At 37.3% G+C, this 23,535-nt stretch overlaps 2 long non-coding RNA genes across 2 annotated transcripts in view; both read left to right on the top strand.

Moving 5' to 3' along the window:
* Window positions 1-23,535, top strand: part of LOC110479666 (uncharacterized) — a 181,990-nt gene that overhangs the window by 113,467 nt on the left and 44,988 nt on the right. The gene's annotated exons all lie outside the window — the stretch shown is intronic.
* Window positions 1-23,535, top strand: part of LOC146767891 (uncharacterized) — a 52,827-nt gene that overhangs the window by 15,484 nt on the left and 13,808 nt on the right. The window contains exon 2 of the long non-coding RNA XR_014953733.1: window positions 655-19,634. This is a non-coding gene — a long non-coding RNA (uncharacterized LOC146767891). The remainder of the gene's footprint in view (window positions 1-654; window positions 19,635-23,535) is intronic.

The following is a 23,535-nucleotide window of genomic DNA, read 5'->3' as shown; positions in this document are numbered from 1 at the left end:
GACTGCCTAAACCACAAAACACAATAGTGGACGTGCTGGAACACTTATCTTTTCCCATGATCCTTTGTCAACCCATTAAATTCATACATCTTGGTGCCAGCAAAACTAGAATAATTTGGGGAATGGATTTTGCAACACAATTTTTGAGAAGAGTGAGGGCAAGGGTTCAGAAGGTTAAATCTGTGCTATGCAAGTGCCCTGGCTCTTTTTAACTGCACAGCCAAAATATGAGGTTCTTCTGACAAGTGATTTTTATTTGAATTTTTTGACTGCTGGATCAGAGGAGATCTGCTCAAGCACTCTAGGGACCCCATTCCTTCCCCTTCTCTGTGCAGTTTTCCTGCAACTCATCAAAGCTTTTATGTTAGGGATTGGCTGAAATGATTTGGACTCTAATTAACTGCACTAGTAGTAAATTAATTCAATTAAATTTTGGCAGTAGTTCTGTTTAATACTGGTTTAACAACTCACTGTTAACTTAGGTGCTTTCCGAAATGGAAAGTCTTAAGGGAGCAAATTTTTAACTTTAGTGTGCTTCCAAAATCCCCCAGATTTCAGAGCTCAGCTCTTTTTCAGTGGTTTGAAAACACAACAGTGCATAAGCTGGCCTGATGGGCTGGTTATCAGTGACAAGGCTGAATAATGTACTTTCAGGAAATCCGAATACTTTATGCCTTGACAACTGTGTGCTGGCTACCACTACCTGTTTCAGCAGATTTCTTCCCCTGTCCTGCACAGAGCCCAAGGATTCAGCTGTGCCCTGCAAAGCTTCCTGTTTACAGCTATGCATCCTCCAAAAACAGAGTGCTCTCTGCTTCCCACATCCCAGAAGCCATAGACGGATCCCGTAACATCCTGTGCCTTTCCGTCTCACAGCACTGCTTTTTCTGAGAACTGCCGGGAGAAGTTGCTCACAGGATTGTTAACAATTCTTCATCACCTTTTGGATGTGTCAGACTGTTGAGTATTCCGGACCCACTGGGTTTTGCAGACAAGGAAACAAAATCAACAAAGCATTTGCCCTTTGTTCCCTCTGTATATTGAGTTCAGTGTGTATCATAGTGGATACCATACTTCCTACATGGAGAAAACCCAGTGCCTTTTTATTTGAAACTGAATGTTGTATGGCTTAAAGTGCACAGGCTGAACAGGGACACAAAGGTAGCTCAGTACCAAACAGTCCTGGCAGCTGCACAGTTTATCTCCTCCATTTGTCTCCTCGTGGTTACAGCCAAGGTATGTACATTGTCTGGCTCCCACATGCAATGTTGTTTCCTCAAGGAGAAAAATGTCCAGTCTCCGGCTCCCTCTAAAGAGGAGCCCAGATTAAGATTTTGCTCCTCTCATTTCTCCCTCTGCCCTACAACGCACTCCTGTTGTCTTCAGTGGTTACTTAATAGCACTCAAGAGAGAATGACCAGGAATGATAAATTGGAACATGAAGAGTGAAATCCTCCCTAGTGAGGAAAAATAAATTGCATTCATGGATGCCTTTGTTTGCTGAGGACTGCCTACACAGGCATATTTTTTGCCATTGAAAAAAGAAAAGAATAATAATTAATTAAGCATGCCTTTTTTTTTTAAGAATTAAGTTATCTTCAGACTGTGGAGCTCAAACCTGATCTCGGCCTTACATCCACCTTTAGTAAGAAGAAACCTGGTGCCATGAGCAGTGGCCTGTGCCACCTCCTGCAGCATTCCATTCATGGGGATGATTGGGAACTGGTCTGGTTCTATCCCTGGTCCAGCCTATAGGAGAATGCTGAGGTGTCAATGCCTGTGTGGGTGTGCAACACAAATCTCACAAATAAAGGTCAGAATTTTGCCTCAGCATGGAAATCTAGATTTGCCATGTAGTATTAAGATGGCATGAAGTTTGGAATACATACTACTTCTGTTTAAAGATTACCTCTAATTAAGCCTTTCCAAACATATTTGGGATTATAGATCACTCACAACTTTTCCATTGTTCTTGAAGTCAAAACAGCAGTAGCCACAACCATGCACAACACATTATTAAAAGAAAAGGACAAGTTTAAACTAGTTCTATAATTGCATGCTACTAAGTAAAAGGTATACTTTAAAAATTCTTTCCAGCATGTGAAATGATACAACAGAGGGTAGAATTTTACATCAAAAAAAGTTGCTAAAGCCTTAAAGACTATCCCTACTGGAGGAAAAAAATACTCTCATATAAATATAAAGAGTTAAATTCTTTACAAAAAAAGGTTGAATAGCCCCTAAAACTACAGCTGAAAACAAATTCTTCAATATAGAGTTTAAATTAATACAATAAGAATGGAACTGCAAGTTAGCTGAAAACCTAGTTTTCTTATTCCTCAAGTAAAGTCAGTAATAAATCAAATAGTAAACAGATCTTCCTACATGCATTGTCAAAAACAGGCAATGAACACAGAATTTGTGTGAAATAGGGCTTTGGGAGAAGCTGTTGCCAAAACTCATTTACTGTACACATTTCTTAATTTTTTCTCCATTAAACTGGAATACACATATGGCCTTTTCACTGAAGAATTATTTACACATATGTATAATGTCAAACAAAAAGAAGCCCAAAGGAGCAATGCAATAACCTGGTACATGTCTCACAATTTTAATGCATCTTTCTTGAATTAGTGTATGTATGCAGTAACTTTGTAGGAACAAAACCAGAAACTTTGCTCTTTAAAACCTCATTTAGTTGATTGTTGGAGTGCTGGCACACTATCATAGAACCATAGAATTGCTGCAGCTGGAAGGGACTTTTAAAGGTCATTTAGTGTAATGGCTGTGCCATAGGCAGGAGCATCTTCAACTAGACCAGGTTCCAGGCTGCTCAGGGCTCCATCTATACTGACTGTCAGTGTTTCCAGGGATAATGGCTCAGGGCAACCTGTTCCAGTGTTTTACTATCCTCAAGGGAAAAACTTCTTGCTTACATGTGGTCTGAATCTATCTTCCCTTAGTTTAAAACCATTACCCCCATCCTATCACAACAGGCCCTGCTACGAAGTTTTTTCCCCATCTTTCTACTAAGTCTCTTTCAGGTCTGAAAGGCCACAATAAATTCTTCCAGGAGACTTCTCCAGGCTAAACAACTCCAACTTTTTCAGCCTGTTTTCATAGTAGAACTGTTCCAGCCCTATGGTAATCCTCTTCTGGCCTTTCTTCATGACCTGAGGTAGACTGAGTACTCCAGATGGGGTCTCACCAGAGACAAGTGAAGGAGGAGAGTTACCTTCCTCAACCTTTTTGGTCACACTTCTTTTGATGCAATCCAGCATAAGGTTGTCCTTCTGGGCTGCAAGAAATCATAGCTGCTTCATAACTAGTTTCTAATTAACCAGTAGTACCAAGTCCTTCTTAGCAGGTGTGCTCTCCATCCCCTCACCCCCCAGGCTGCATTGATACAACATGTTGCCCTGATCCAGCTGCAGGACCCTGTACTTGGTCTTGTTGAAATCCATGAGGTTCCCATGGATCCACTGCTCAAACTAGTCCAGGTCCTTCTGGATGACACTCCACCCCTTTGGCATGTTAGCTGCACCACTCACCTTGGTGCATTTGAAAACTTGCTGGGAGTGCACTTGATCCTGTCATCTACATCATTGATGAAAATATTGAATGGTAGTGATCCCAATATGGACCCCTGAGGGGAACCTCTTGTCACCAACATGCATCAGGACATTGAGCCATTGACCACTACACTCTGGATTAAACTGTCCAAACTGCCCAACCAACTCCTTATCCACCAAGCAGTCCATCCATCAGTACATATCTCTCCAATTTAAAGAGTAGGATGTTGTGGGGAACCAGAAATCCAGATATATGACATCCATAGTTATCAAGCTGCTATCAAGGAATAGATTTAGTGTCATATTTCTTGTTTTATGTTGGGTCTTTGATATTACCACTGGCGAGGCAGGGCTTATTTTCCAGAAATGATTTTGGATGGGAATGTTTCTTTGTGCTTGGAGTGAATATTGCCAGGTGAATATTCTGCTTTACAATTTGACAAATTTTGTGGATGAGGTATATATATATTTATTCCTGTGAGAACTGCTATGTGATTTCCTTTAACTTGGTGGAATTATCTTGTTGCTAGATCACAGTAACAGCAAAGGTGACTCAAGTTCCCTGTGAATTTTTCTGTGACAGAGTACCCTAGGTAATTCAGGAAAAGTCCAGCCCAACCGCATCCCACAGCTATTGTGTGATTGTCACTGAGTCAACAAAAGGGTTGACCCTGAGTGGAAATTGCATGAGGCCAAGATAAACTTATCAGTCTCAATAACCTTCACACTTTTTTTCTTCCTTCCTTCTATTTCAGCTCATGCTAGTTTTACTCTGTCATAGCACAGATGCCTTGTAAGCCACTGTGACCTTCCTTTCCCTTTCTAAATCTCATTAGTATATTCCTTCCTCTATCCAAAACTTTATGGGCTCTGTGAAGCTTTCTACAACAAGCCCTCAGAGAGGCATCACTGCACTATGGCTTTATAAAGGGTGGCATAGATACCTGCAGGACTACAAGATGGTGCAGATTGGCACCTTGGGAAGGCTTGTCACCTCTCAAAACCAAAACTTTGATAGACACCTACAGCCTCACTTTTACTGCCATGGGTCAGACTCTAGGTTAGGGCAGATTATTTCACATTTGTCACTCCAGATCTCAAGTTCTGTCCTTTGAATTAAAAAAAGACATCTTTGCTGCTTTAACAGCTTCTCTACCCATTTCTGTGATCCTCTCTTGTCTTGTGAGTCCTCAGGCCACTTCTAAACCTTAACCATTAGACATCAATTATTTCCATGCTTCAGCCACTACCTTATTTTTAGTGGGGAAAAAAGCCCAAACTAAAATTTCATAAGAACCATGGCAATTTTCACAGCTTGACCTGGGGTTAGGGCTCTAAGTGAACTTAGCTGTATTTACTCATGTTCTGGAATGACTACACTGCACCCAGCTGGGTGCTGGTCTTTCTAAATCACATCAGTACCAATTGCCTGATTCCTTCATTAATGTTACAAACACTTCAACAGGTAACTTCAACATCAGCTATAAAACTATTTGGGTTTGAATTATCCAAGAACTTCATGGATGGTCCATTAGCACATATCAGAGACTGTTCACTGTCTTCATTATGTAAAAAAACAAACAAACAAATAAACAAAACAAAAACAAAAAATCAAACAAACAAAAAAAACCCAAAAACAACAACAAAAAAAAAAACCAACACCAAATACCCTGAAATGGAACAATGAGTTTTGTAGTTTTCAGCAACACAAATTGTGTTCAAGAGGCTCTTTTAACAAACAAATAAAAAAAGATGTGTAGGAATGAAGTTACACATGCCTCTACCCACCTTTTTCCCTTTCAGCTGACAGTGCAAGCTTCATACCAGCATGTGGCCAGGGCTAACAGGGCAACATTATTTGTGCTCTGCAATATTATTTAAGCACTGCCCTCGGAAGAGGTGCTGTCTTTGAGGAATGGCTGTCAGACTAAGGTCATGTCTGCATAGCTCTGCTATTTGCCTATGTGTCACTTTCATTTAAAGAATATGGAAATAAATGCCAGCATCCAGATTTACATTTCCTCTATCTCTGCTAAGCATTTTATTCTGTATTAGATTCTGCCTGTGGACTTTCTGACTGGTACATTTACCATAGTTGTATGCTAGCCTACAGAATTAAACACCATGTTTTGTTGAAAATTCTGGACATCCAATATACAACATTCATGACATTTTAGAATCAAGTGATTAAATAGGCAACAATCTCTAAAATGTAGATAACCACAATGTTTCTTATTAATTTACCTGTTTCATATAAGGTTAGTGGTGGATTTAACAATGCTGGGTAATGGACTAGATTCTGTGATTCTAGTGCAGTCCTTTCACATCAAAATATAGATAATGGAAATTCATTTCCAGAAACTTTTCCTTCTTTCCTGATTGTAGAAACACTGTTACCATCTACATTAAGTTTTATTCAATTCTGTTCTCTATAGATAACAGTGAGACCTACACTTAAAATATAAATATCGTAACGATATTTTGAGGTATTTTTGCCCCTCAGTTAAGACTGCTTTACTGCAGAATCACTAGGTAGGAGAAGATTTGAATTGTTTTGGGTTTGTTTGTTTTTTGTTTGGTTGGTTTTGGTTTTTTGTGATTTCCAGCAGCTTCCCAATTTCTCTCAAGACAAATGCGGTATTTTTAAATCTTGTGTTTTACTGGGGTAAGTTACATCATACTGACAGCCTATTGTCCCTTCTACTTGTCAATGGACCCTGGTGATTTATTATTTCTCTCTCTTTCTATACTTGAGGCGAGTTTAGCTGAGGACTGTGCTAGATTGCTCATAAAAATTCCATGACAGCAGTTCCCAAGGTGAAGGAGTCTCTGTGAGACATTTGTCATACAGACTGCCTGAAGACCAGAGGCTGTGACTAGGGAGACAAAAAATGTCCCAAGTGTGAAAGCAGCTGAATCAAAAATCTTGTCCTGAACTTCCCCTGCCATGCAACCAAATATCAGCCAGACTAATCAGATGGGAGCAGTGTGAGCTGTAGGAGGAGCAAGCTGCAGCTGTGCTGGTGCTCTCCAACAGCCTGGCAGAGAGGAGAAATTAATCCAGATTAGTTTAATCATTAATTTCCTTTGTATTTCATTGTAATTCTCATTGGAACAGGAAGCGCTTTATATCTATCACAAAGAGATATTGATTTATCATATTTAAGAACAGGGAATGGAAGTGAAAATCAAGGAATTGGAATATCCAGGTAGAATGAGTGCACACAATTTGTCTCTGTCATCTGTACTCTGAGTTTGTTCATGCAAAGTATAACCATCCATGAAGGGCTCAACCCATGAAGAACACCATCCATCAGAGCTCCAGACTCCAGTATAATACAGTTTGTCTTGGAGAATCTGGTTTCTTTCCTGATTAGAATAGCATGAACAGAAGCTTAACCTTGTCCAAAGGCTGATGTACTTTTCAAACTTTTCTTCCCTGTTTTCTTTTCTGAGTAACCAGCAAATGCTGAAAAAAAAATAAGATAGGCAAATTCAGAATTTATAGCTGATATTACTTTCTCAATCTCTGCTGAAATTCTGGAAATTAAATGGTCCTAGAACTGCAAAGGCTGCATTGAGGTTTTGTTGCATTGTGGCTGTTTTCCCCCGAATCTGTGAATGGAGATCACATAAAAATTGGTGGCATTAGATTCATCTAACAGTATTAAGGAGAAAGCCCTGCTACTCCTTCATGTTATTGACAGTATTAAAGTTAAAAATGTTAAATGTTTTAACTATTTTAGGATTCTATTAATATCTCATAACCTGTGACAGCTACTTTTTTTTGCATGACTGCTGAGGGAATATTTCCAGCATATATTTATATTAATGTTTTTTTTCCCCCCATTTTGTTATCAAATGTATCATACAGAAAAATACTTGAAATCTGAATCAGTTTCTTTAACAATTTAAACCCCAGTAGAAGATGTGAATAGAGGGATGGACAACTGAGAAGTTGGTAAATCAAGCTACACTCATTTCAGAACAATATCACAAACTTGTATGATTCAACACTGAAAAGGCAACATAAACCTACCCAGCAGTGATGTTTTTCCCCCAAAAATCATGATGATCAATTTTGTCTGTGGTCTGAATCTCTACCTTTTAACCTGCTTGTTTTTACAGAGCTATTGTGTTGTGACTTGTCTATGCCTCCAACCCAGCCCCTCTGCCCATAACTCCATGGTGTGGATACTGGAGACAATGCAAAAAAAAAAAAAAAAAGGTACTATTGTGAGATTTTAGAGCCAAGATCTCCCCAGCTGAAAGTTAATTAGTTAATTTGCCTCTTTTTTACTTTCTTACTCTGGTTTAATGCTATTGAGACAGGGCTACAAGTTCTGCTGTGGAAGAGAGATGTATAACACAAAGTACTAAATCATTTTTATCCTGTACTGTTAAAAGCTTTTTAGATTTATTTACTCCCCACTGAAGTCACTGGGTGGTTTTCCATTGAATTCAATAGCTTTTGGATTAAGCTAAAATGAAGGAATGAAACAGTAGGACACTACAGCAGATACAAAGAGCGGGACAGTACATTAAATGCATGTGTTTTCTCATCACAATTGGTGTTTCAGGCTGTGTAACCAGTGCCTCTCCCCATATAATAACAAAAGATTTCTGGGCCTAGAAAAGATACATTATTTCACTGTTTTTTCTTCTATTCATTTATTTTTAGGTGTATCCAATAGCACATGCCAAAAAGTGACACAATTACTATGTTTATGTAAATTCAGATAAATTATAAAAAAAATAAAATTCCTTGGTACTTAAAAAAATAGTTACCTAGTTTTTCCAAAATATTTAGGTGCTTTCAATATGTATTACATCCTCATAGGAAATTGAACCAGCACTCATGCATATATTTAAACCAAAGCAAACATCAGAAAAGTTTGCCTTGATGGTAGTTCATATGTCTTAGTATCTACTAACATTAGTCATCTGCACATTTAAGTTTTGTTAAATGTACAAACTATGTGACACTCCACCCTTGTTGCAACATCAGCTTGCAAAGTCCAGCATTTTTGTACTTCAAGGACTTACTGTCTTTCAGGGAAAGGGTCTGGGATATCTTCATAGTGGGGAAAAAGAAAGGAAAGGGAAAAAAATAATTACAATATTTTGTAGACACTGAAGTAGCTTTGTCGATGCATAGATTTTTATTTATTTATTTAAATTTATGGAAACAAAGTCAAGCCCTGAAAAATTAAAAGCTAATCATGGTATATTTTTTATAAATTCACCCTTGTTGCATATGTACTACATGAAAAAATGTTTTACATGGATGATCAAATAATACTCTTGTTTAATAAGACTTCCTTCCATTGGAGAGATGGATGGTGGTCCAAGGATGACTGAGCTGTGAAGTGACAAGCAGAAGCGGTGTCTTCTGTCAACTCATAATATCCATTGATTCAACCATTCATTCAAAGGAAAGGAACTAAATTGGGTACTTGTGAAATGAGAAAGAACTGCTTGGTGCAATAGCATAAAAATGTGCTCCAGAGCAGAGGGCATAGAAAGAAATTAACATAATTGAAAATGTTCCGAAGGAAGAGAGAGGAAAGCTTAGATGCATCTCTGGGGAGTTAGTGCTGGGCCTGTGAGGCCTTTAGTTTTTTGTGAGTAGCTGTGATATATTCTGCCTCATTTCACTCCTAGAGGAAATTCCAAACCCTTAAAAACCCCACAACAGTCACAAAGCATCAAATATTGAAAATCTGAGAAAGCTTGATGCTTTCTGGGGTATTTCCAGATCCCACTTAATGCGTGACTCATGATAGCAATTATCCTCTCCATGCTAGGGGTACAGTAACTAATTAAGTAGGCTCATGAAAACACCTTCAGAATCTGGAAGGAAAGCATAATTGATGTGATTATATTCCTGTCAAGTTCTTCTGTCCAAAGCAAGCTTAAAACTGCTCATGTCCACAATTCAAATGGATAGAAATCAAATGCCTGAGATTGGAAGTGGTTTAATGCAGTTTAATGTACCATTCACTTTAAAAGATATTGTTCTTTGGAGGAGTCATTCTTTATATTTTATGATGTTTGGAGGCAGACCTGTCTAATGACTATAACTACAACTTGTCTGGGTTATAAGTACAATTGAACTATTTAAATATCACTTATTATGGGGGAAGACTGATGGCTATCTTGATTCACAGCCTGCAAAATTAAAGTAAATTTGAGATGCCAAACCTCCTGGAAACCCCAGAAACTGCACAGCCTGGGTGAACCCCAAGGACATCACCAGCAAGAGCCTTGCTGGCACCCTCTCTTGAAGTCTTGAGTTCCTAAGACAGGATGATCAAAGCTCTCTGCCATGCTCCTGATAGTAATTCAGCTGCTTTGGTATCACAGATTTACATCCTTCCTATGGGTTTTTTGTTGTTGTTGTTGTTGCCATTTTTTTTTTTACTTGTTTCTTTGTTTTTCTTACAATCTAGTAAACAGGATTATAGAAAAAGGACAAAAGAAAGAATAAAAAAGGTGAAAAGAAGAAAAACAGAAGAGAAAAGAATCTAAGCTTTCCCAGAGTAAAGACTGCAAATAGAATTAATTTATTTGTACTGACATTGAATCAGTTATGGACTAGAATTTACTGAGTAAGGAGGTTACATGTGTCTGAAAGAGTTGCCCAGTCACACCTTTCCCTGTTGAACTTCTCTGGATGTGGTGCTGTAGGGAATTTCTTTTTCACATTGTGAGAAGCAGAAACTCACTACTTCACTCTGGATGGATCTAGTGATTAAAGTCCTCCATCTTCTCAAAGACATTTGCTGACATTTCAGTTGCTGAGGTATAAATGGGTAAGGGCAAGAAGCTTTCTTGCTTGGAAAGCAGAGATGATGTTCAAACACTTACTAAAAAAAAAAAAAAATCTGTGATTCAATGTTTTGCTGAGCTGAAAATACAGTTAATATTTAAATAAAATTGTGTACATCTGTGTTTGAGTGCAAATGTATAAACATCATGTTGTGTATGCATATGTGTGTGAGCACACACCAAAATGTTTAACTGTTCAGAATTTTTCAATTATTTTTTTCTTTTTACTGTACAACTTTTTTTTGTCATTTAAATTTAATCATTTAAAGTAGGAAGACTATTTTTCATGCTCTCAGCACAAAACACAGACTAGGTTTTCAGTAGTACTAGACAAGGTGATATTCTTTTCTTAGCTCCACACACACTAACACTCACAATGTAATGACTTACTTTTAAAAAATGGAAGAGCACTACAACTCACTTGAGACCTTTCAGAAGCAGAAAACTACATTCTTGCTCAGTGTTCAGATCACAGGACCATGCTGTCACGTGCAGTTTATGTGGCTGATTATAGCTGGATGACTTCACAACCTTCTGCCAAAGACCTTAAGCTTTTTTTAATGCTACTATTAAAGTTTTCCCTCTATAGCTAGGTTTCAAAGACTTAAGATTTTGAAATAGTTCCATTACAGATCTCCGTGACACTTTCCACTCTGATGCACGCTTTTGAGAATTAAATTATCTAAATAAATGAATCCTGCATGAGAAGACTCGTCTTGAGAGACTCAATACCATAAAAATATGTTTTAGCTATTTATGTTAATTGATTTTTAACCAATCCTTAAACATGTCTGCAATTGCTACTGTCTTCTCCTGGAAATTATAGCCTTCCTTCTGGCTCAACTATTTAGACTTTCAGAAGTTTGACACTAATTTCTCTGTCCAATTATTTTTTCCATGGCAGTTTGCTGTAAATTACTGAAATTCTAAAGCATGAAGGCATGTTCACCTGCTCAAAATGCTTCATCAGCTGAAAATATGCTGTGTTTTTCTTTTCAGTAGAATTACCACCTTTAGGGTAACAGCTAAGCACTCTTTTATGTCTCGTTTAAAGGTATAATTCTTCTTTTATTCATTTTTTACTGTATGCTATTGTCTTCCATTTTAACAAGGAATTTTAAATATAATTAACTGCACCATAAGAAAATTATATATCATAGCTGAACTTGGAAACAGATAAATTTGTCTCTTGTACCAGAACAAAAGTGTGTTTCAAATTAAAGGAGGAGGTGCTTACTTATTATGGTCTTAAGTGCACATTTCATTTTATGGAAAAGAAAATATCAGCTGTCTGAAGTCAAAGGGCATTGTTTTTAATCTGTGACTTTTGGTAATGGAGGCTGAGCTACTTATTGCTATCAAGGGTATTTAGCTAGAAAATTGCAATTAAATTAATAGGAACTGCACAGGTAAGACTTTTGCTTTGTATTCAGTTGTACTATCAACTGTAGGATCCTAAAAAACTGGAAAAGCTACTGTCAGCTTTGAAACTGGCTTGGCTTGTCCACTTACCTCAAGCCTTGTTAAGCAAAAGGCAAACCTTGACATAATTATTGTGTTTTCCATTTGGGAACAAAATGTGTAAATAATTTTGTGTTAGTTAAAAGGCTTTATTCTTACAAATCTTTCCCGTCACTACAGCTGTAGTATTGATGAATTAAGTATTAACCATGGGGGGTAGGGGAGACAATCATTACTGCCTTTAACAGGAGAAGCAATAATCAAACAGGTATATGAGAATAGAGATAAGACAGCAGAGAAGTTGTTAAAGAGAGCTTCAACTCACAGTACAGTAGGTTATAACAATGATAATTAAAACTGATAGCTGCAGAGCAGTAGCTTTTTCCTGTCTTCTGTCCTTGTTATCTTAGTTTTGAACATTTTGTCTTTATTCTTCTATAGCAAGCCAGGAATCCAGTGCAGGCAGGGGAGACATTGCCCTAATAACTCCAGTTATTTTTGTAAGCCTCAAAATGAGACCAGAAGAAAAACATTCAGAAAAAATAATAGGATTCTATCAAATTTGTCTTGATATTTTCAGCCCTCCCCACTTTGCTTCTGGAACATGCTCACATACAGTAGGCACTGATGAAATGGGGCCAGGATTTCTCTCAGATTCACAAAGGTTCTACTTATTTTTGATGTGAGTTAGTTCCCAGCAGATGTACCATAAACACTTCCACCCCACAGAAATCAGGGGGAGGTGAACAAGGGCCACCAAGCAAGAAGTTGTAGGGAGGAATTAGTTTGAATTCTTTTGTTTCCCTATGGGTTGATGTAACCAAACTGTGCTCTGAGGAATAATGCTACGATTTATTCACTGAGTCACTCAATGCCAGAAATTTGCTTTGTTATTTATAAGGTAGGTAATGTAAATGCAATTTTCCTTGTTATAAAAATGAAATATTTGAGAAAAGGATATTTGACATTTCAAAGCGCTTTAGCTCACAAAAGGAATCTGAGATCTGAAGTGCTATTATTATGAAACATCTTTAAAGTATTGTGGATAATGTAATTTAAAACCTGATTCCAGTAAACTTAAGAAAATGGATACCACTACTTTTCTGGAGATAAATGTTTATTGGGAGCTATATAACTCCCTATGCATTATGCTGCTGTGTATAGTCTTACCACACCAGAAGGGCAAAAGGAAACTGCTGGGGCTCCACTGGATGCAGAGAGACTTTGGAAGTCTGTGACGCACAGGGAACCAGCCAAGGCACTTTGCTAATGCCGTGGTTCCTCGGTTCAGCTGAGAGAAAAAGAGAGGATGAGGAATCAGCAAGTGCACTCTGGAGGGAACAGAAACAGAACTGGAACAGAAACTAGTTGTTGAATTTTATTTAATAAAAGGAACAAAAAGAGGTGCTACTAGGACCAACAGAGTTACTAAAACCATTCTATGTAATTGCCTTCACGGAGCAAAAAACTTCCTTAACTGGGATCATGTTGACTACTAACATTCCCAAACCTCAGTTTTGAGAATTTGGAAACACATATCTTTTAACTGGTCAAATAACTCATACAGTCTCCAAAATAAAAATTTGAAATGTCACAATGAAGAAAATTAGTAAGGAGTTAAATCAGTTAAATCAACAACAGCAAAATGAAATTACTGATGAGAAGATGTTCACTATGAATTATTGCCCTTCTTTGTCTAGGATATGTACAGGACCAAGAAATATTAATGGACAGAGCTTTTCTAGTCAAACATTCCCTTTCATGGCTCCATATTTTGTAGATAAATTCTTTTTTTTTTAAACAACTCTACACCTTTAATTCAAAGACTCATGCTTTGGAAAGGAAAGGACCACTCATTTTAAAAATATTAGAAAACAGAAAATGAAGTTTTCTTAATCTCTACCTCCCTGCCAAGTTATCATTTCCTCCTGAGTAGGAAAGTTAATTTAGTTAGTGATCATGAAATGTTAAAAAAAAATGTTTTCTTTTAAGTCTTCAGGATTTTATCTGCCTCTCTAAACCACACAACCTGCTATCTTTGTCAAAAGGTACAAAGAGTTTTTAAAATTGCCCGAGCAGGTACCAAGGGAAAATGAAAATCTTTCCTAATCCAAAAATGTCTCATTTTGTTAGCATTTTGTGGACCAGATACAAATATTTTAATAAATTTTCAGACCACCCATCAGCATCACTAAATATATTGCTATACATGTACATGTGTGTACATTAATGTACAGAGTATACACCAGAACTATCTGGAATTTATTTGTGTTATTTCTACAAAATGAACAATCAATCAAAATATATGTAAAAAGCAAAGAAGAATCAAATCTGAATTCCTTTATAGCAACCCAACAGTTGTGCAAATTATTTTTAGGTTGCACACAATTCCTTCTCTTTGTTACAACAACGCAGGTGCCCAGGTTTCAGATAAACAAAACTTGAAAGTGGTAACTCATTTTGACTGTAAACACACAGAGTTTACCTGAATCCTTTCATGTCTTCTTTTCCTACTTTTTTTTCTCCACATTTCGTTTACCTGTTTTGAGAGCTTTCTGCGAACAGTTCTGAACATCTTCCTGGGAAGAGCTGTCATAATATTCTTCCAAGGCAAAGTTCTCCCTTTCTGTTTCACTTTAGGAAGCAATTTGACATCTCTTGTGCTCTCACCATAAAGGCAAATAGGTATGTTCTCTTTCATAATATGAAAATACAGAGTTAAATTTATTCGAGTCCTTTGAAAAAAAAACTCCAGTTTCCAGCCTGCAGTTGACTGATCTTCTCCAGCCGTCAGGTCTCCCTTTAGTGAACACATGTCAGATTCTAGGATCTTGAAGATACTGACCACTGAGAAAGAGTACTATGTCAAGTAACTCACACTTATCTCTACTCTTTAGAAAGGAGAAACCTCCCTTTATGTAAAGGTATAGATGGTATGAGGTATAAAGGTACAAAAAGCTAGAGATGGACTGAGATTTTTATAAGGAGCAATGCATAACATGATGTATAGAAATAAATGTGAATAGTCTTCTCTCTAAAGCTGCTGTCAAATAGATTTGTATATTTGTCTTCCATCACTCCCTGAACAAGTTTTGCAATGATACTTCATCAAGTGGTTGAATGGGAGGAGTAAAAATTTCCATAATGAAAAGTAGCTGTGAGCTTCACTTGGTGCACAGTTTTGAATCTCCCTGATTTTTTTTTTCCTAGTGTGAATCTAAAAAAATCTTTTGGTGTACCCTTAAGATATTTCTTCATGGAAAGTAAGATTTCTCACACCTAGCTCTAGTCATCTGAAACACAGTTCTCTGGTCTGAGAGAATACTTGAGTGTTGTATTATGGACTGCAAGAAAGAAGTCCTAATTAGCAAGGCTGGTATTAAAATGTCTGGAGCAGTTCTCCAGACATGCTCATCTTCCTGCACTGACTCCAGAGGGAGCTTAGGTGTTTTGTTCAGACCACATGTACAACCTCCACATGGCTGACATCAGGCCAGCCCCAGCTTGCAAGGTGGTATCCCAGACATGGAATGACAGGGCAGAATCATCTTAAACCATTCCTCCCACACTAACCTGCTCTCACTGTACTCCTTTTGAGGGACACGTCCCTCCTGCATGTTTTAGGATTCAAGGCGTGTTTCAGTGAGGAGGACAGAAGCGCTCCCGCTCCTTTGTTCAATCAAAATGCCAGAAAGCTCCAGAACTTCCCACAGTTAGCTTTTAAGGAACAAGCTGCAGAAGGAGAAATGATCATCAGACAGTTCTGCAGGAGACAAAAGTTTGGAATTAAATAGAAGAGGTTGAAATTGTATGAGGAGAATTTTCCTTTTGCATTAAATAGCTACTTGTAAACTCACATGCCACTTTTGCAGTTTACACTGTTGTGACAGCCATGTCCAAGTGAAAGAAAAGTTATAAAAATATCTTTATTCTTATTCTGTTAATGACTTTTAAGGAAAAAAATTAAGACAGTCTACAGAATAGTGTTGTGCAAAGACTGTGCTTGCTATAGGTTCTCAGCACCATCCAAATAACTTTATGAAATGCCACACAAAAGCCAATGAAAATAAAGTTTGGAGCATTCAAACACTCCTAAATTTAGATGTCTGTTATTTTAATCTCTTCTAGTTATCCTATCCTTATTTTAATCCTCCACCCATATCAGTTCTATTTTCATCTAAGATAACCATGTAGCTATTCTTATAACTCTACCATTCTCCCCAATAAAATTGCTGTTTTTCTACTAGACAATATGTTGAATATTGATATAACATAAGAGCTTGCAAGTGTTTAAAATACATTAGAATGGCTTGGGGTTTTCTATAATTTCAAATGTTTAAAAGTGCTAGCCAAATTTACACATTAAGCAATGTGAAACATTTACAATTATTTCAGGTATCCCAGATTTAAGTCAATTAAACTAGTTGAAAACTACATATTAGCTCTCACTCATGTGATGGAGTATATTTGTTCCACTATTTAAGCTGCATGAGTTCATTAAAAGGTGCAGAACCAAAGCAAAGAAGAATTTTTTATCTTTTTTTAACTAGTTTTGATTCTGAGTGGTTATTTTAACGTGTCTTTTTTCTTTCACTGCATGTTTAGAGACACCTCTCCTATGATGATAAAAGACAAACATCAGGATTTCTTTTCTTTATGCTGAGCTACCTATTTCAACATCACATTAGTGGGATAATTTGCAGTAGACATGTTGAATAATATACAGGTTTACGCCTGCTAGACGTGACAAACTGCAGGTGGAAAAACTGGGCCGTGTCTTAAAAGAACATAGGATTGTTCTGCCATCCTTTTATGTATTTTGTCTACAAGTCCTAGAATAAAGAATTAAAAAACACCTATTTTATCTGTGCAATGATTGTCATATAACTAGTACACTGATTATAGTTGGTTACTGAATTATTAATCCAAGTCAGTTGCTGGGTTTGAGGAGGGGCAGTGTAGGAGGGGCTGAAGAAAAAGAAGATAATGAGGGATTTTCTCATGTTCATGGTGTGAGCCTTCCTTGCAGCATCTCCAACTCTGCTCTGAAAATGTACAGATACTCTCCTGTTGGTCATGCTGCCAGAGGAAAACCTTTAAGCTAAAGCTGTACATATGTAGTATAATATATAACCCAAGATTACCTTTCTGATTGCAGTTATGCATTCTAGTAAAGTAAAACCTAGGTTTCCAAAAGTATCTAAAATCCCACACACTTATTCAAAGAATTTCTTGGAATGTTGCAGAAGAGATAAAGGTGATGTAAACTATCTATGCCTGATCTGAGGAACCTTTTCAAGAAAACTGCTTTGTTTTACCTACTTGGCACTAGTCAAAAGAAAGCTCATGCAACAGCCAATGAACAGACCCTAAGAAACTAAACCACTAAACTAAATCAAATTTTTTCTTTAAATTTTTACTAAACAATTATCCTTTTTTTCCATATTTATATAATTCTAATAAAATTGTGTGATTTGATATTATTAGAAGGGAAAACTATATCTTCATACCTACTGGATGGAGGAAAACCTGGTGCATTGCAGCTTCTGTTCTACTTTCCTTACCAGAAGGAGAACCTGATGAGCAACTTCCATTTCTCCCATTCCTTCTGCAATAAAAAGCAATAGTGACGTCAGAAAGTCCTGTCCTAACTGCTCATGACTGTCCATGACTGCAGGACATCATGATGTGCACAATCCTAACACATTAATTAAGAGAGAATCCTAACATTCACCCACACTCATGGGTAACTTCTAATACTGGCAATGGAGACAATTTCCCTAAAAATAGAAATATTTGAAAATTAACAATCCCTCACAGACACATGAAGGATATACATGGTACAGCACAATGAAAGAAGAATTTGACAGAATGCTATACTATGGTATGAGGTTTTTGTTGAGCTGTTCAGAATTTTTTTCAGAACAAGAACATCTGAAATTCTTTTCAGATGTCTGTATTTTCATGGAAACAGTTTCATTTTCAAGCAAAAAAAAAAAGTTTCTGGAAACTGAAACAAAATAATTTTATTTAGGTTAATTCATCTAGTTAATATAACATCAAAATGCTTCTCTTAGTTAAAAATGGCAAAATGAACTGGTTTAGTATTTTTGAATCAAAATGTTTTATAATTTCAGTGTGCTTTGACCTTTTGTTCCAATTTGGAAAGTAAACAGGTGCTGAAATGAATAAATGTGACAGAAAATCCACTTCCATTCAGCTGCATTTATCTCCATGTGCAGCACAGTTAAATTCTGGAGGGTCTTCTGTAGCACCCTGAATTCCAGAAAAAAGAACCAGAAGTAAAATTGGAAGCAATTTGTAGTTTTAGCTTTTGCTGTCTATTCAATCACTAATGGAAATGGCCTTTACATGTATCAGAACTAATAACATATACAAAATTCATGGCTACATATTGACATACATTTCAGCTGAACTGTTTCAGGTTTAATTTGAAAATTACAATAAAAATAACAAATGAGAAAGTATTTTAAAACTGCAGCATGTTCTCTTTTACTTTACAATTTCCTAGCCCATTTTTTCCTTCATTCTCCATGTCCCTTGCATCCCCTAGTATGTGGGGGGTTTTTAAAGTTGCTTTAATGAGAATATAGTCCATAATATCTGTCTCTGAAATAATTAGCATAAGGCAGAGAGATGTGGGGGCAATTAAGTTTTTTTGTTTTGGTTTCTTTGGGAGTCCAGTGCAGAGATGGGCTTAAGCCACAGACTTGGCACTGGGTTTGATGTAAACCTGAGGGAGAAGAGGCTGCTGACAGAAAAAAATGCAGTTTGTGAAAGCTCCATAGCATTTCCCTCCCATCTCTGCCACCAGAACTACAGCAGAAATACTGGACAGCACAAAGGGAGACAAGAGGTTGGTAAAAGGAGTTTCTGGCACTCAGCAGAACAGGTCCTGGCTGTGAGAAGCCAATATTGGTTTTGAAAACAATCTTTGGAGGTGGTGTACATATCTCAGAAAGCTCTGCAGGTGGCCCTAGCACTGAGCTTTCAAATGTACAAAGCTTTCAGGCATCATCACACAGATCAGCTGCATACTTAAACCTGTTCTTAGAGTGGATGCAAGATGCCTCAACACAAGATCGTAGTAATAGTATTAGTAATAATAATAAATCATAATAGCAGTATTAACAAAGGCAGTGAACACTCTACCTTATGTGATCCCTAAAAGGGAAGCTCAAAACCTAAAGAGTAGAAATAGTTTTTATTGGTTTCTCCTCTCCTGCAGCATTCATGAGTCACAGGTCTGCCAAGAGGAAAAAAAAAGAAAAAAAAGAGCCTTAGATCTGCCTCCTTTTAATAGTTTAGCTGAAGGAGAAAGATGATGCAAGCTGTCTCATTCCCTGCTGACCGAGCTTCTTACTCAGGACACGACAGAACTTGACTGCAAAGGCAAGAATCCTTGTAAGTGGCAGAATAGAAAAGGGGTATCCCTGGAGGCTGCTCTGTCTTTCATTGCCAGCATCTATAATTATACACTGCCTTTCAGAGCAAGTAACTCGTGAAAGCTGTCTTTGCAGCCTGCTTCTCTTTCCCAGGCCCTGGGGAAAGTACATCATAGCCATTCCCTGCCAAATCCAAACACCTTCAGATCAAGCATTTCTAAATATGGCTCTGCAGTGAGGCTGCTGGGGGAAAGAAAAAAAAAGGTTAAACTTTTTTTCCATGCATGTCTCACCTGGAAATCTTTTAAGGTTCGGAATAATACTGCAGAGTGAAGAGCTGAAAGCCTTTCTAGTAAACGACAGCGTAAGTTCTCTGATATTTTTCTTACCATTTTGAGATCACCAGTCAAATTGAATTGTTTGCTTGTATTTCTTAAAATCTTTCAAAATCTTAAACCTCTTCAAAAAATGGAAATCCTCTCCACCTAGCCCATGTCAAAGATACTGTCAAAACCATGAGGAAAATATCTTTGTGCTATTACTAATAAATACACATTACAGCATGGATAACAAAGGATAGATGCTTGTCCTCCTGTGTGCTTATGGGAAGGGAGGAATAGCTATTTTTCTCTCCACAGCCTCATGTGGTAAGAAGCCAGATGATTCCAGCTCATGTTATTACATTCCTTGGGAAAATTCTTGTACAATACTGCACTGCTTCCCTGATGCTAAGTGATAAAAATTGGAACTCCTTGCCTTGGTCTGGTGAACATTTGGGTGAAAAGATTAAATTTCTTAAGGGAGTAAAAGCATGCTAGCATAGGTATGGACTGCAGGGGCTGCCTCTGAATGGGGAAAGGCAAACACAGATGTGTCCTTCAGCTGCTCTTTTCTCAGCTGATTCAGGTTCCTAAGGCTAAACTTGTTATGTTATCCTTTCCAGTGACTGTGCACTTTGGAAGGATAAAGAACTATTTTAAGTTCTCATTTATAGGGTATGCTATAAAATAAGGCCCAAGATGGATGAACAGGGGCTCTGTTTTTTAACAACAGTGACTTAGAGATCTGCACATCAGCCATCTCTCCTTAGAGTCAGACAGATTTACAGTGCCTGGAAAAGTTTGCCAACAAAGATGTTATTGTAACTCCAGTGCCTGCTCAGAGAAGTTTATGAGGTAGAGCTAGAAACTGTTCATATTGTCTTCCTGCACTTGATGTATAGGAGAGACAAGACGCCAGATACATTGCTGAGTTAAAAACAAAGCTACTGCAATGTTAGGATTAAATCTAACACCAAGTACCTCATGTTCTGGTCTGCTGCCTCCACCCTTCACCTAGAAAGTTTGTCTTGTTTAACTCTCCTTGCACGGCTGTGGACAATTCAGTTACCTCTGCTGTGCTTTTGCTTGCACAGCTGATAAATAGGGGCAGTGTTCATTATCTGGCACAAATTATTACAGCTGCTCAGTTCTTTGTGAGACAGTTGCCTGATCTTTCATAGGATTGGTTGTAGTCAACAATGCTAGTAGCCGACTATTCTCCCTCAGAAGTAGTCAAAGAACAGCCCATCACTGTACGATGGGTCATTTCTACAAGCAGGCATAACTCCACTTGGAGCTAACAGAAACTAAATTTTTACTAGGGTGTTACTGTCCTTTTCAAAATATGCTAGTGCTGTTTGGTTTGGGTTTTTCTTCATATTGACCTCTTGAATTGTCATTTTGTTTTTCTAAACACTTGTCAACTGTTAATACAGTTACTCAAGACAGGTCATAAATTTTTATCCAAAGGAAGTTCCACTTGCTAGTGAAAAACACAAGATAGTTCTGCTTCTTCTGCTTGTAATTCTTGGACCACACAATAATTTTATGTGTGTTTATATGTCTAAAATGCCTCTTAACTAAATCTCCCTCATATGACTATCAAACTGAATATTAGCTGAATTTTAAATTGATGAAATTTTAAAGAACTTTATGCAAAATTTTTTGTCTCTTGGAGGAAATTAAGAAAGCCCCATAATAAATAGCCTGCTCAAGGAAGAACACCCTGCCTCTTGGCTTCTACCCTTTGCAGTGATTGTGTTGAGCCTATGCTCCAGAACCAATGCCTTCCTGTGAATACATAACTGACATTAGCTGCACATTCCTTGGATAGTAGCAAAATATTTGGCTGTCTAGACACAGCCAAATAAGAGCACAAAGCTTACTTTGAGCAAATCACTAACAACTTCTGTTGGCCAACGATGGGCAGAAAGGTTCTCTGATCCCTTTAGTTGTAGAGCATGGGAGTTAAGTCCAGGCTCTATGCAAACTAAATCACTGCAACACATGCTACTCCATCATTTCCATTCTAGGAAGAAAAAATGCAGTCCAGAGAACTTGTAAAGAAATGTGAGAGCATGGCCAGAGTAGTTGCTGCTGAACCTTTCCTGTTGGCATGGTCAGTTTTTAGGCACCCAGGGGTAAGTTAATGTTGGAGGGATATAGACCAGGCAGGTGGTAACTGGCCAATCACTCAGTTGATGGAATAGTTCTGTTTCTCTCACATTTCTGTTCAGTTCTATGTTTGCAATGTTACTTTGTCAAGGCTGAAAATTTAGCATTGAGTATTTTTTTCTTCTTGTGGTGAAAGCAGATTTTGTCTCTGTGATCCATTTAGATTTAGAAGTGAAAGTCTGAGAGGAGCTGGGATTTTTTCCTAATTTCTTGGTAATATGGAATATCTTCCCAGCAAATTGACTTATTTTGAAATATTTTCCAGAAAACTGACTTTTTTAAAGTACCCAAGAGTCAGATTTAACCATATGCTCCATTAGAAAGAATGGGAAAACTATATATTTCAAGATAGCAGATAAAAAATTTGCACTCATTCAATGTTTGAAGAGATTTCTCAGGCATGAATAAAAATTGGATTTACTAGACTAATGCTTCCTGTGAGTCTATTTTGGTTTCGTTTGTTCATTAAAACAAGGAAAGTTTTACTTAATCAAAGATTCAAAATCATGTGAGTCATTTTGCAGTGCTATGAACAGATATTATTAGATCAACTAGATATAACAATCTTTGTATAATAGAAAGTGATCATTTAATAGATTCTGAATAATACAATTATGTAGATTACAATAGTACATACCATTACTGTCAGCCTAGAGAAGTTGATTTTGTGAAATGTCTGATCTCTCCATCTGTTCTGCAATTTTTTTTTATTTTAATGATCTTCATACCAAGAATATTGAGATTACCAGTGGTAATATTACAAACAACACCCATCTCATTCATTCTTCATTGACACTGAACTCACTGCATCATTCCAATTATACTGCAACTCATGACAAAGACCTAAGAGTTTGTATCCTTGCAGTTATATCAAAAAATGGATGCAAGAGTCTTTGTGAGTTTAGTACCAGCAGCACATGTAATGCTTCAGCTCACTCAAAGATTTTAAACCTTTGAAGGCTTGTGAGGAAATGACAGATAATAAATTAGTTACATGAAATTATATCAAACAAGCAAGAACCAGAAGCAGCATTATGCACTGAATGACTGCATCTGTTCTGTCTCATGGACCTTCTCCTGCTTCTTCTTGGGAATAACCAAAAACTGGTGTTGCTTTGTTGCTACTTTGCTTTTGCAATGTGCCATGATGCAGTGTCCTACAGTGGGGAAAAAAAGAGCTGGCAAAAGGGGTTGGAAATATTTTCTTCACCCAAAACACTTTTCTTGATTCTACAAATGTATTTAACAGAAGGTACTCTGAGTTTACACATGCTGCAGATGTCAGTTGTCTCCAAAAAATATAAAGCAGGGAAAAGCTTTTCTTTCAAATATTGTATGACCATTTCAGGATACTGATAAAGGATCTTTGATGCAGCCACAAGTAATCAAATGACCTTCCCAATCCTTCAAAATATATAGACAGTCGGCTCAGACACAGCTAAAAATTTCCTGTATGTAAACAAAAATTAATTGATATAAAAAAGTTGGCTTTCAGACAACTGATTTACAAAGTGTTCTAAGCACATTCAAGGCCTTTCCCCCCATTTTTAAAAGGCAAATATTTATCTAGAAGTAGAGGGTTATCCAGAAGTAATAATGCCAATGTCACCACTAAGGACATGCTCGTTACACTACTGCAGCCTCAGCTGGCCTTGCAAGGAGCAAAGTTCATGGTCATCAACAAGGAATGTTCCAGAATGTTGTCATATTTAGCACAAAATAGCACACTCATCAATCATCTCTGTGAAGCAAATAAGATTTTGACAAACG

The sequence above is a fragment of the Lonchura striata genome, chromosome 3 (genome assembly GCF_050655825.1).
Source record: "Lonchura striata isolate lonStrDom1 chromosome 3, ASM5065582v1, whole genome shotgun sequence".
NCBI classification, from domain to species: domain Eukaryota; kingdom Metazoa; phylum Chordata; class Aves; order Passeriformes; family Estrildidae; genus Lonchura; species Lonchura striata.
The sequence above is the reverse complement of the archived record's forward strand: the minus strand, read 5'-3'. Positions and strand labels throughout refer to the sequence as shown.